This window comes from Rhamphochromis sp. 'chilingali' (assembly GCF_963969265.1).
Source record: "Rhamphochromis sp. 'chilingali' genome assembly, chromosome: 6".
Lineage (NCBI taxonomy): Eukaryota > Metazoa > Chordata > Actinopteri > Cichliformes > Cichlidae > Rhamphochromis > Rhamphochromis sp. 'chilingali'.
In genome coordinates this window covers 14459573-14473766 of record NC_137933.1, presented here as the reverse complement: position 1 = coordinate 14473766, position 14194 = coordinate 14459573, and the positions used below count along the sequence as shown (strand labels likewise).

Genomic DNA, 14194 nt, shown 5'->3' with positions numbered 1-14194 from the left:
GCCAATGAAAAGGGCAGTTACACCCTCCCCTCCCTGCACACACATGCAGAAAGAGTGGTAATCTAAAGCTGTTCATGCTTTGAATACTGAGCACGGTGAGATACCAGAGGAGTGCAGCCGAACAGTGGGGGAGATTATTTGTTATCGTGTGTTGAATGCTGCACAGCCGTTTACTTTTCTCATGTCAACATACTAAGGACGAGGAAGAAAAACTATTTGAAAAGGATATAATAATATTTTTTCTTATCATCTGCTTTTATTTTTCAGTGCCTAATTGGTTTAGCCAATCCATTTTGGAATCATGACATTGAATCACCTTGACACATGCTCAGGCCGTTGTATTTGTTTGTCATCATGTAGAAAAGGGCCATGTGTTAGGAAAGCCGTGGTCTGATATGGGATTATCACAGCTCTGTGGCAGGCGAGGAATGCCTGTGGATTAAATCTCACACCAGATTGATCCAGGACAATCTGCTATGACTTGATTTTGTACAACAGGATTATTTTGACATATGCTTTTCCTATTAAAGATCTTAAACTTCATTTTGGAGATTAACACAGCAGATTTGTGACTAACCTATATGAAATCATAGTATAAGCATCGTCTTGTCTATAAAGATCAGGTAATTAAATTACTACAAAGTGTTATACCTCTGTAATAAATAATATATTAAGTTCCTTCATTGTAGATATGGTCTGACCCAAGGGTGTGAGTTAGCCATTGTCACGATGAGGCAGACGGTGTAGAGAGGAGAGGATGTGGACCCAAATGCAGACACAGAGATTTAACAAAAAGTCTTCATTTTGGGCTGCAAAAAACACCAAAAACAAATGGTTACGGGAGACTGCAAAAAAGTAACAAAAACCTAAACTGGGAAACACTGGGAACAAGTATAAAGAGAACAAGAACCTGAGACGAGGGCCTGAACATGAAACTCAGAGATCAGGGCCATGGACTCTGGAACACAGAAAACGCAGAGGATGAAATGCAAATGAACCAGCAACAAACAGAGGAAGCCACAGGGCTTAAATACAGAGAGGCATAAAGAGGGAATGAGACAACGGAGGAGAGCACAGCTGGAATTAATCACACATAACCAGACAAAGGGGAAGGGGAAAACTCAATATACTGAACATGGTACAAGGACTATCAAAATAAAAGAGCAAGCATGTCAGTGCAAACAAGACACGCGAGTTTACCACGGAGACTGCACTGTAATCCCTAACAGTTGTCCTAGCTCATAACTAATAAGCTCATAACACTCAAATGTCGTTTTGTAGTTAAGCAAACTATAAAGTATTGAGCTCTGTTGGCTTTTATGCAGCTTTAATTGAATAGGGCTCAATATCTTTTAGCTAATTTGTTTGGAACGCTCAAAAAGTTTAAGAAGCATATATTAGTGACGTTCTGGTGGGTGGAGTCTTGTCGCTCCTTCAGGAAAGCTGAGTCAGCCATCTTGAATTTACCTTGATGCGGGGAAGATTTGGCCAGACGTGTGGATTAAGAGTCCCCAACTTCAACCCACCACGACCACCACCTTATTTCTTTTCATCAACTGCCATAAATTTGGTAAGTCTAACGTGTTTTTGTTTTGTTTAAATTTAATTTCGATAAACATTCTTTTTTTTATTTTTTACTGGAAATATATTCGTACTTTGTGCACAGTGAATGTTTGTTATAAATGAATTCGAATCCAAGTAATTGTAATTTTAGAAATTTTCGAATGTGACAAATACGTAATGTTATTTCAAATTAGAATGGTGTAACGTTTTGGCGGTTTTCCGTGGGGGACAACATTTCCCATAATGCATTGTATTCTTGCCCGGGAAGTTGACGGTGGCAGTTCTACCTCCATGCATTTGAACTTTCTACTAAAACTTTCCACTGTCCGTTTCTACCGGTTGTCGTATTCGCCGGTAATGCACGTGCGTATTGTGAGTATACTTATTTCAATAAGTGTCCGTGTTACACAGTCAGTAGTTTACGCTGTTGAGCTGTGTGTGTGTGTGTGTGTGTGTGTGTGTGTGTGTGTGTGTGCGCTAGCATGAAGCGAACAATAATAAACAACATGAGTGTGTTATCATGATGGTAATTAGACACATGTTTGTATTTTTTCGTAGTCTCAAATGTGTGGTTGTGAGATAATCTCGAAATCCTTTTAACAGTTTAGAGGGGTATTCCACTAAGCGAGCTCTACAAGTCAAGGCTTGCGGAAAAACGCATCGCCTGATTCAGCCTAACATTATACACTGGTCGAACTCGGTGCTACGAAAGAAGTTCAGCTAAATTGTTCGCGCTAATTCGACAAGGCTCAGCCAGCCAGACTGAGGCGCCTCCTTGACACCTTTAAGCCAGACCCTATCGATCTTTGATAGATAAATGAAATGAAATGAAAATAAAGAGCCGCGTTCTGCTCCCAGGCTAAGAAAAAATCATTGATGCAGACTGTGCGGATCACAAATACTCCCTAACCTGTAAGGCTGGGGTGTCCAAACTTTTTTCACTGAGGACCACTTACTAGAAATTGGGTAAATAACCTTAACTTTAGTGTATTAAAGATCACAAAATCACTTAAAAGTGGTCGAATATGTTATATTGTTGAATATAATTAAAGACAAAACTGCCTTCATCACAGCTTTCCATAAATGGATCTTTATTGATTCATTCAGAAAAAGCTTTGGTAGCTTATTTTCAGAACAGGAGCCTCAGATTTCTTCTTAGATAGAAGATTTACAGCACAGAGAAAAAACAATAAAAGGGAAAATAGGACGGGTAAATTTCAAGTTTGTTATTTAAGTTATTAAGCTTAGCAACACACCTATTAACATTAGTTTGAAACGGTTAACATTAACAGACTGAACTGGACTTAATAACAGGAGTGCATATAATCTTAGTAAATTATTGTGGTGAGTATCAGCTGCGCTGGGTATGTAAATCGGGCCATCCAGCTGCTGTGCTGATTCGACGTCACTCGTGCCAAAAATCTGGACAAATGTCACTTGATCAAGGAGCAGATCTGCATAAGATGAGATCAGCTGACTACGTGTGTGTGCTGTGCAAAAAATGTTTTTGAACATTAATAAGTCGTCTTTGTGCACATATTGTTTACAGATATGAGACTGCAAGGAGCGCTACAGAGAATCAACATTTCACCAGTTGTCAGTGGGTGAGTTATATAATTTGTGTCCTAATTTAAATAAAAAATAAATACAAAGAAACTAGAGAATTTTGCCCTGAATTATTCAAAATTTTTAGATTTTTTTGGGTTACCCTTCAAGATTGACAGGTTTAGCCCGTTACACAAAAAGTTTGGACACCCCTGATCTATAACAATGACAATCAGAACATGGCTATCCAACACTTTGTTTTTACTCTGCATTTGTGTAAATACTATTCTAATAGATATTGTATGTTCATCTAGGAACAAGCATGATGTAAATACAAGACGGGCCCTCGTCCTTCTTGCACTTCCTGTGTACCTGCGTGAAGATGCCTCCACGTTATTCAGGACTTGTGATGTAAGTGTACTGGCCTCAGCATCAACCCCTTTGCCTAGCTGTTCAGTCGAACATATGACATCGCTCAGAACTCAAGGAGAACCAGGGTGTATATCAGGAAGGAGGTTCAACACAGTCCTCATCTGACTTGTTTTCTCCCATATATCAACTATTGTTGAATAAGATTGCAAGAAGATTGTTACGCATAAACCAGAAAACATGAAAATAGTTGAAAGTTTTTATCTGCAGATTTTTTTTGTATAATAATCTATCTCCCTTTTTAAAATTCAAGTGTTCTATTTTTTTGGAGGTGCCATGTTGTGGTCAGAGAAATGTTTGATAAATAACAAAAACAAATATCTTGGCATATATTTATTATTGAAAACACTTATTTAAACATATGTTTTGAAACCAAACCCAAATTAAGATTATTGTAATGCATCATGATAATGCAATATCAAATTAAATCGTTGACATTATAATTAGGGGTGGGTTTTTATAATCGATTCATCGATTAAAATCGATTCTGGCTTGGATAACGTAAAATCCATCCATCCATCTTCATCCGCTTTATCCGGAGCCAGGTCGCGGGGGCAGCAGCCTAAGCAAACGTAAAATCGATTCATTAAAATCCTGAATCGATTTTTTAATATAAATTTATTTTGCCCGAAATGCCAGAATCTCAGGTGACATCTCACAAAATTTCAAGAACCACCAAACAGTTAAGACAGTAAATGAGAGCAGGTACACGGATTCTGCACATAGACGTAAACACACAGCGCGACCCGCGGATCAGAATCAGTTAGATGTCGCCTTTCTCACGGTCGGGGCTGAAAGCCGACAGCTCGCTGATTCTGATCTGTCGGCGGGTCCGCGCTTTGTGTTCACGCCCTTTATGCGCTGATTCTAAAGCTGTTAGTTTGATCTCTCTCCAACAATATTGACCGAACCAGCAGCAAAAGAAGATCCAAACGCTTCACATAAACATCATGAATTCACTCTGACTTTTACTGTTTTGCTTCCATCTCTCTCTCTCTCTCTCTCTCTCTCTCTCTCTCTCTCTCTCTCTCTCTCTCTCTCTCTCTCTCTCTCTCTCTCTCTCTCTCTCTGTACTTCAAGAACAGTTTCCCTTTCTTCATTATTCTACTGTTGCTTACAGCGCTGTCGGCCGCTGTTTTTTTCCCTTTTACATTCTTCCGAAAAGAAAACCTAATTTCTGCTGTTCAATACTGAACAAATTTAAACTTTTTAAAATTATTCAAAATGCAAAACGCTTAGCCATGTCTCTAATAAAACCGCTGTAACGTCAGAGGTAATGTTCATATGTTGATTAATGGTTTTCTTTCGTTTTTGATGTACTGCAGAATATTTTTATAAAATCCCAGGCCAGGAAAATCACCTTCATGTTTTTCTGTGTTTTATTCTCAGCTACTTTGACACAAAGGCATCTGCTGTGACGCTCACACCTTTGATAAAGTCTTGCGTGTGTCAGCTTCCTTTTTATTGATACAAAAATATGTAAATGTACTGATCTGAATTATATTTCTGACTGTCAAAATTTCCCAGAATTAAATCGAATCGTGGATCGAAGCGATTCGGGACCTTGTGAATCGGAATTGAATCGATTCTAGAAATCAGTGACGATACCCAGCCCTAATTATAATCCTAAAAGAAACGTGTGACTTATGAAGATTCACACCTCTAATCAATAGCATGATTTGTGTCCTTGTGGGGCTGAACTCGTTCTTGTATTATTTTTGTTTTGCAGTCAGCAGATGGTCCAGACCTCACTGACACTCCTGTGGCTCTGCTGACAGTTGTCACGGATGACACTACTGATTCGGCCCTCTTCAGTCCCGAAAGCATCTGCATCGTCGTTGAGGATGAAATACTTGTGAATGGTCCCACAAATCTGGCTGAGTCATTTCTCCTGCTCTTTGGGTACATCTATGCACTAGACCTACAATACCCAAAGAAACTTGAGCTTACATTCACATTTATCCAGAAGGTTGTGATGTGCCTTGAGGACAACAAACCACTGAAAGGGCGTCTACTGATGCTGAAGAATGATTTGTTCAATGAGTGAATCACTCACAATGGACTACTTGTTGAGCTGAGTATTGAGGAAGCTTTTTTGTTTGTTTGTTTTTCCTAATCATTTGCCTCTTCTACCTCACATTTAAGATGAATGACTGTTCAGTTCACTATTCATGTTTAATGTTCTGTTGCCTAATACGTAAATGCACTGCCTTGATGTTTGTTCCCTATAAGTACAGCAGTGGAAACCAGTACTGTTTTTTTTTTTTTTAATGTATTTTTAAAAAAGAAAGTGAGCTGCAGCTGTCAAGGTACAGTAAGTGTTAAATGCCTCAATGTTCTAATAGCTGCAATTGCTGTTAATACTGAAAATGTTATTGAATTTTAGAATTGAGATGGAGACCCTTGGAGTCTTTTTCTCTTGTTTTATTTATGAAGCACTTTTTTATGAGTGAGCTCTGTTGTTTGTGCCTTTTTAAAAGCACATTGTGTTTAATAAAAAGTTGTTAAATTGTTAGTGTTGTTACTTTCATGTTTTCTAACACTTTTAGCTGATTATAATTTACTGGGCAAACAGTTTAGAATTATTTGTAAGTGTATTTCCCACAGTATTTTAAAAATATTGAAGATTAAGTGTTATTTCCCATATTATAAGTTAGAAAATATGAAAAAGTTTGAGTTTATTTCCCACATCGTATGAGTTGCAATATGTAAAATATTTTAAGTGTATTTCCCACCTTAATTAAGTTGAAAAATATTGAACATTTTGAGTTTATTACTCCCTAATTATAAGTTGAGGAATATCAACATTTATGAGTTAACATTGAGGTAATTTAAGGCAACTGCAACTATAATTTTTATTTTAGTTAAACTTAAAACTTTTAAAAACATCACTAAAAAATTGTTGTGTAATCTGTTACACAACAATTTTTGAGTTCTGTGAACTTATTAGGTTTTACAGTGTGGAGGAATGAAAACAGAGACAAGACTAGACACTGAGACATGGAGACAAGAGTAACTAAACGTGGAACCACAGAAACCAAGAGACTAGAAATTCTAAATAATAATGACAGCAAAGACTATTAATTAGGGGTGTCCAAGTCCAGTCCTCGAGAGCTATTGTACTGCAACCTTTAGACACATCCTTGTTCCAGAAAACCTGAATCAAATGCCGGCTTGTTATCAGACCTTGCAAAACTTGATGGCATGCTGAAGAGGTAATCCAACCATTTGATTCAGCTGTGTTGGAGTAAGGATGCATCTAAAAGCTGCAGGACAGTAGCTCTCGAGGACTGGACTTGGACACCCCTGCTATTAATAATACAAAACACTGGGTCACCGATCCAGGACCATGACAGCCATTAAGTTTCTAATACGGTTTAAGTAAGAGTTCAAGGAGGATGGTGAAGAGAAGAAAAACATAGGGAAAACATGTTGGGTTAGCATTTACATGACTTTCAGTGAATCGATCTATGAAAACGTAACACATCCTTTGTAATCCATTGCAAATTTCAGCAATCACTCAAACACGTTTACAAAATTTTTGACAGTTAACAGCAATAATAACCTGAAATCCAGATTCTAGTGGTAAGAGCAATGTACATAGGCAGAAGTGCACCAAACCCAAGGCAAAAAGTTTGTAATGGAGCCTTAGATTGGCATACATTGCCAAGTATAAAGTATGCAGAGCCCAAACACATTACTTGAAAAGTTTGTATCAATGTCAGTTTATTGTAAGTGGAGAAATTAGGGCAGGCAGGGTGCCTTAGCATCTGCTTTGTATTACCTCTTCTTTCAGCCACTCCTTTTAGGGGTCCCCACAGCGAATCACCTGCCTCCATCTCATCCATTCCCTAGCATCACTGTCTGTTATCAACCCTCTGCATGTGTTTTGTAATACCACTATTTGTTCTTATTTGTTCAATCAAATCCCCTTTACATACAAAAAAGCAAACTTTTATGTTTAAAATGGCTTATTTCAACTTGAATTAATAGTAACATATAGTTGATATTTAGTGATGCTTTTTATAATTTATTAGAAATGTATGAGAAATATTTTAAAATATAACGTATATTTCTCGATACTGCACAAATTATACATGCACTCAAGCTTTTATTGCATACACAAATGTGTGGGAGTTTGTGTGCTTAAAATTTGAGCTTGCACTAATGCACAGCAATGTGGGACTTTATTTTTAAACTCATCTATTGTACAGGACTCTGACCATTAAGCACCTAAGACTCAACTGAACTGTCCTCCCATCATTTGACAAAGGCTTACATAATGCTTCATGCTATAGCAGGCAATAGACATATCCTCTATCTATATCTATAGCCTCCATTGTTATAACTTCCCCACTCATTCATCATCATCTTCCATATAAATATGCCTGAACTGATAGCAAAGAGGTGCTGTACCAAAACCTTCATTGTGATTGCTCTGGTCACTAGCGAAAGATGCAGTATAACTTTTAGTTCGAAAAGTCTCCATTTCCATTTTGCACCATACTGTTTCAAGTTTCAATACAGGTCGGAGAATATGTGACGACTGTTTCTAGACAAGTCAGCATCTTCCATGCAGTTCTGGGAATCTTCCAGCACCCAATCATAAGGAGCGTTTTGGTACAGCGCCCTCTTTAGAACTCTTTAAAACTTTAGAACACCGACTGTTTAAAGAATGAGGTTGCGACTAGTCTCTAAGGCTGTGTGAATGGGGCCTTGTTCATTTGGCAGACAAGTTAAGCCAGATTTTGCATTTGCATTGATCCTGTATTTACTGCTATCTTATGACTGTAGTTGGGTGTTGTCTCTCAAAACTATGGCTTGGCTACCTACCATTGAATCTGCAGTGCCAAGTAGCCAAGCACAGTTTCAGTTAATGATAAACATTTTAATGATCACGTCTTTATACTGTGTATTTTAAACACTTGATATGCAAAGTAATAATTATAATACACCTAACATTTTGTAGGCACAGGAAGCTGAAGTAGAACAAAATTACAAAATGATATGTTTCCATTTGTGTGTTTGCTGTGTTAAAGTTCTAAACTGCCCATTAAGACGGTTTGGTAAGGACAGAGAGAGGTCATCGAGTCTACTTGCCTTTTAAACTGGACAGCAGCAAATACTGGCAATCATCCGTGAAAACAAACAGAAAAATAATTAAAAGTTACAATTAAATGTGAACACACCAAAAAAAAAAAAAAAGAATTCAATTCACAGATGAGGCAATTACCCAGAAGAAGACCAAGCTGAATGCAAGACAGTAAATATAAGAACATGCTGGAGAACACTGGACGCTAAGTCACTCTGGGAGTCTGTTAATATGGGGCGATGAGAGAAAGAGCACCCTGTAATGAGTTAGTTATCCAACACCTGCAGCCGGCTCCAGAGATGTCAGTTAGTAATTAGTCCAAGTTTAGGCTTACTTCTCCTGAGTTTCGCTCATGAGTTTGTGGATTAAACCATGCAATAAGAGCTTCATGATGGCAAAGAACTAGATAAGCACCAAATTAGCACAACATTAATGCAGGTCATTATTATAGCTGCTGAAATTTTACAAGTCTGCTCTGCTTAGCTCTCCGCTTCATAAGAAGGTATTTACTGTATAATGCTAACTGACATATAGAGGTCTCCGGAGCAGTAGTTACACAGACAGAGTAGGATTAACTCACTGCCTCAACTCTCTCTCACGCAAGTATCCTCTGCTCTTTCATTAAATGAATAAACCATCCCTTCACTCATTGGCAAGGAGAGAGAAAAAAATGGAAGCTTTTTTTTTTCTTTGGTAGTCTGACATGAAAATAAAGTGGCAGAAACTTGTTACAGGAGCAACATATGAAGCTTCAAACTTTAATTTTCATAACGGTTGGATTACGTTAATCCTAAACACGGAGCAAGGATCTGACAAATGCTTTATGTGACTCAACAGGAATTAGAGTATTAAACATTTTAAATGGTTACCATGGCTCACAGTGAGAAATGAGAGATGAAGAAACCTGCACTATTGGGCTAAATGTATGCTCTTCTTTTTTTATTACCATGTTTCACTGCAACGATATATTACATGGAAAACAACACATAACTAAATACCAAACTATATTTTGCTGTTCATAGAACAGATGGAAGAAGCACTTTTACACAATGAATGAATCCCCTCCATTTTCATTTTAGCTGTTACAGCTGGTACTGAATATTCAATTGAATTGTGGTTTGCAGTACTATGTTATCGTTTCTTTGGCTATTGACCAATGACTACTTCCACTTTATAATTTTTAATACCATCTCTCAGGAGTGTGGTATTATAGAGCAGTATCTCTCACACCTACTGGGGGGACTATACTGCAAAAAATAGTTCATCCTTCTTTGTTTCGCATGTATGTCCACCTTCAGTTAATAACTCATCCACCTCTTTAAATATTTCACTAGGGAAATAATCTCAGACACTGGGAGAAAAGGAATTATCTAATATTATCACAGCTTTGGCAGCACACAATAAGGTGCTAATTAAAACACTACAGCAAGACAAAAGCGTGTGCGCATGAAAATATGGCTAGAAACGTGTACACGGGCCCAAGTGCAACTGCAGATCATTTGCCAGTTGGTCATTAAATACTAAAGGGAAAAAACGAGATTGGTTTGTGAATAAAACTCTGCTGTGATCATTTTATGGTGTAACTCTCATATGCCTTCATGGCTCTACATGAATATTTATTTAGCTATTTTACAGCTTACACTTACAGATTTGCTCTTTTACTTCTTCTCAAAACTTCAAATTTTCAAAATGTTATAAACTGTATATGCATTATCCATATAGAGTAGACTTAATCTGGGAGTTACACTGTAGAGTGTATTTCTTCCCTATAATTCCTATAGTCTCTCTCTTTTACTTTTTAATAGTTTTCGACTAAAGCATGTTGCTTTTGTTTCTTACATTTGCAAAACCTAGACAGCTGCCTACATCACTATATAGGCCCATATAGACATCTGTATTACAGTTTTGATTCACAAGTACAACCAAATGCAGACTCATGGTGGACAGAATAAAACACCCAAGTCCAAAATCAAATCCAAAAGCAACCTCCAAAACAAAGACCCAAGCAGGCAAAACAAGGAGCACATGAGAGGAGATACACAGATGCTAAAACAGAGAGTAAAGGGAGGGATGGGACTATTTATGTACAAAAGGCTAATCAGGGGAGAGGAAAAAGGAGGGGAAAGAGACACAGCTGAACATAATCAGGACAATACCAGGGGGAAGTAGAACTCAAAAAAAGGCACAAGAGACAACTAATTTTCAAAGTAATACAGGAAAACATGACAAAGAGCCCAACTACTGCAGAGATGAGGAAACCCATAATGAACAAAATATAAAGAAACACTAGGGAGGCTAGGGCAATAAGGAAATTAAATCAGGAATTTAAAAATGCAATAAGCACAAATAATCTGAACTTTAATCACAGGAAAAGAAAACCTAAACAGAAATTCAAACCATAAGACAACTAAACCGAAACAAAGATCAAATCCAGGTACACATATAGATATCTTTATTTTGCAGCAACTACATTCTGCAGATTAGGAAGGAATGTTAATGAATGGTCACAGGACTGAATGTTAGATTACACTTTCCTTTGATATGTTAATTGATGGTTAGCCATGCAGCAATCTGTAATTTTAGCCTTGCTTTCAGTTGAGATGTAACATTATCGAGGTTGCCAGAGAGAGAAAAATGTTGATGAGGTGATGTTCATCTACTGGATTTGGAGCTGACAGGCTGTGAGGGGGCTGACTTCTTTCTCTGTGTGAGATGAGCATCTCTGAAATTGAACCTCACCAGCCCACAGTCATGCTAACAATTCATCCTCATTTAGCTAATGAACATCCTCCTACACTTCCCATCTCTTTTGTCTCCCCCCGCCACCCGCCACCCTCTCTCCATCTCTTTTCTTCTCTGCACTCCATCTCCCTTTCTGACAAACTCACTGCCTCCTCTTCCTCGCTGTCTTTGCCTGGTTCTCGACTCTCAGACTTTCTCGCTCGCAACAACTCCCTCCCTTTCACTCAATTTCCAATCCCCTCCTCCACCAGTTCTTCTCGTAATGCTAATTACAGTAACATGAAATCATTAGAATAGCTATCACAATCTCTGCCATGGTAATTCCATAATCATTACCGTCTATGCTTGCAGCCCTTGCAGCTACGCAGGAGTCACTGCAAGAGCTGGACTACCTGACTCCATCTACATTATTACTAAAGTATTATTGCCTAGGATCTATAGCACCAGTAAACAGTGGAACTTCTGTCTCTGTGTATGCCCACATTACCCTTAGGATGGTGTCTCAGCTGCTAGCCATCAGTTTCAGAGCTATTGCTGGAACGTGTTCACATGCACACAACACTGAAAGGTAATCTTTCTTTACACAGGATTTTTTTATTTGTAGAGATGTACCAGTAGAGTAAATAATAAGTAAATAAAACCCGCAGTTGAGATGACGATACCTGTTATCCTTAGGCAAAATTGGAAATCTGATGATTTTAACAATAGCTTCTGCATAAATTATAGAATATTTGAGCAAGATCTTCAGCTGGAAAATTACCTGTGCAGTTTAGATGATCCTGCTTGATGTTATTTGATGACCATCACATGTGGGTACTGGGGACTTCCAGGACTTAAGGGCAGATTTCTTGGTGTTGAATATGTGGGTCATTTATCTAAAGATATCACAGTGAAGCCAAATGTGCCATTCATTTCTTTTCTTTGTTTTCTTTCTGTGTGTGTGAATGACCTCCTGTCTTTTTTGTGTATGTCTTCTCTTTTACCGCAGGAGAAGAAAGTGAAGGAAAGCTGATGTTTTTTTCAAATTAAATCCTACAAGACTAACCTTGTGATATCACGGGTCTAATCATTGCAAGCAGCAGACTTAATCAAAGCTGAATATACCAGACTTGAAGACTTAACTTTTCTGAAGGTTTTGGGAGTGTTTTTCCATAAGTACAGTTGTGATTTCATTTCAGGACTAATAGGTATAAAGAATCTATCGCTATAAAGTCCCCCTACTCATTCATTGCCATTGTCACAGCTTCAAAGAGTGTGTGCGCGTGTGCTGATTGGCACAGATTAGTCTTGGCACTCTTGAATGCATTTATTTTTGGCCTCTTGTAGGAGACCCTTTTGCTTACTCACGAGCACAAATAGAGGCAGCAAAAAGATAACACAGGAAATTCAGTCCTGTGCAGTTTTAGTTGGATTTCATGATATGTAATTGGCTAATTAATACATGCAAAGACTTGATTGCTTGATTAGCGGTGACTAGCTGATTGCTCAGATGAGAATCTAGGAACAATGAATGAATACACTTAGCGAATAATATCACTTCTGTCTGACAAAGAACAACTTAATGTGCTTCTGGATATGCTGCGGCAGAGATGACCCCTCTCTCTGCATGTGTCCAGGCTGGCCATGATTCCGCATACATTACCCTTGAATCAAGGCAGCCAGAATGGCAGAATTTAAAAGAGGCTCCCTCTTACTGACATCTACTTGTATTCTCTACCAACTGTGGCTCTATGAAATTTCTTACAATCCAATTTACGTTTCATGAGGTGTCAGAGCCAAACACAGCACAGGAATAATACTGTCAGCAGGAACACAAAGGTCACCTGTTGTGTGGACATAATGCGCAAATTCTGTCAGCTATGCAAACACACAGGAGCACATGGGAGAGAATGAACACAAACGCGGGAGGATTCTGGCTTCGTGACTGGCAGGTGTCTGTGGCATTGACAGATATGATGGAACTGGCTATTATACAATAAAGCAGCAAGTCTCAGCTAACGCTACCTGACACATTGCTACCTCACCACTATTTTGACCGTATGCTGACCGCTCGTGGCTAAAGTTACTGCAAGCCTTTCACATTATGATTCTGATCCAAGGTCTGACATTGTGCTTCTCCTTCAGCCTCTCAGGTAATAATTGGTCTTGAGCTATAATCTGCGTGTAAACCTAGGCTCAGTCTCTGACAAGGGATTAAGATGACAATGTTGCCAAAAGCCATGAATGCACACTATCTGTCCCGCACTTTTTCCTTCCCAAATCTGACCCCGTCAGAGCTCTCCTTTTCAGGTAGAAGAGGATTAAAGGATGAGAGAAAAATAACGAAATGTGTTTTTTGACCTCCACAGGACATAGATAGGCAGCAGCAGACGTCACATACTTGATTCTGATGTGGTTTATATTAAGCTAACTTTTACAAGACACTGATCCCTCTATTATTACCTTGACGCTCTGAGCTTCTATAGGAGCACTGATAGGCTCAAAGGCCATTCTGCTAAGCAGGACATTTCCATTAGCTTGATGAAAGATGACATTTCAGTAATCTGAGTGGAGATTTTTCCAATAACTACAACAAAAAAGGATAGTGTAGAGAAAAAAATATAACAACATTTTTTAAAAACTAAACATTATAGAACATAAAGAATGAAGACATATTCTCAGTGTCATGCAAAACTGACAATGTAACTTTAAGTGAAATACAAAAATGAATTCATATCTTAAAAATATATGAGTCACAAGTAAGAAGTGAAGTTATTATAGTTCCTTATGTTTTCTCTTAAGTCTGTTATTGGTAATCAGTAATTAAGTTCTTATGCTTCTGTA

General features: G+C 38.1%; 1 long non-coding RNA gene across 2 annotated transcripts; it reads left to right on the top strand.

Moving 5' to 3' along the window:
- Positions 1 to 1258: 1258 nt before the first annotated feature.
- Positions 1259 to 6197, top strand: LOC308398735. Of its 2 annotated transcripts, none has more exons than XR_013972008.1 (4): positions 1259 to 1570; positions 3113 to 3167; positions 3423 to 3519; positions 5267 to 6197. It is a non-coding gene; the product is annotated as an uncharacterized lncRNA (long non-coding RNA). The 2 variants fall into 2 exon arrangements; XR_013972009.1 differs by lacking the exon at positions 1259 to 1570 and adding an exon at positions 1588 to 1935 and having other exon boundaries at positions 5267 to 6195.
- The last annotated feature ends 7997 nt before the right edge of the window (positions 6198 to 14194 follow it).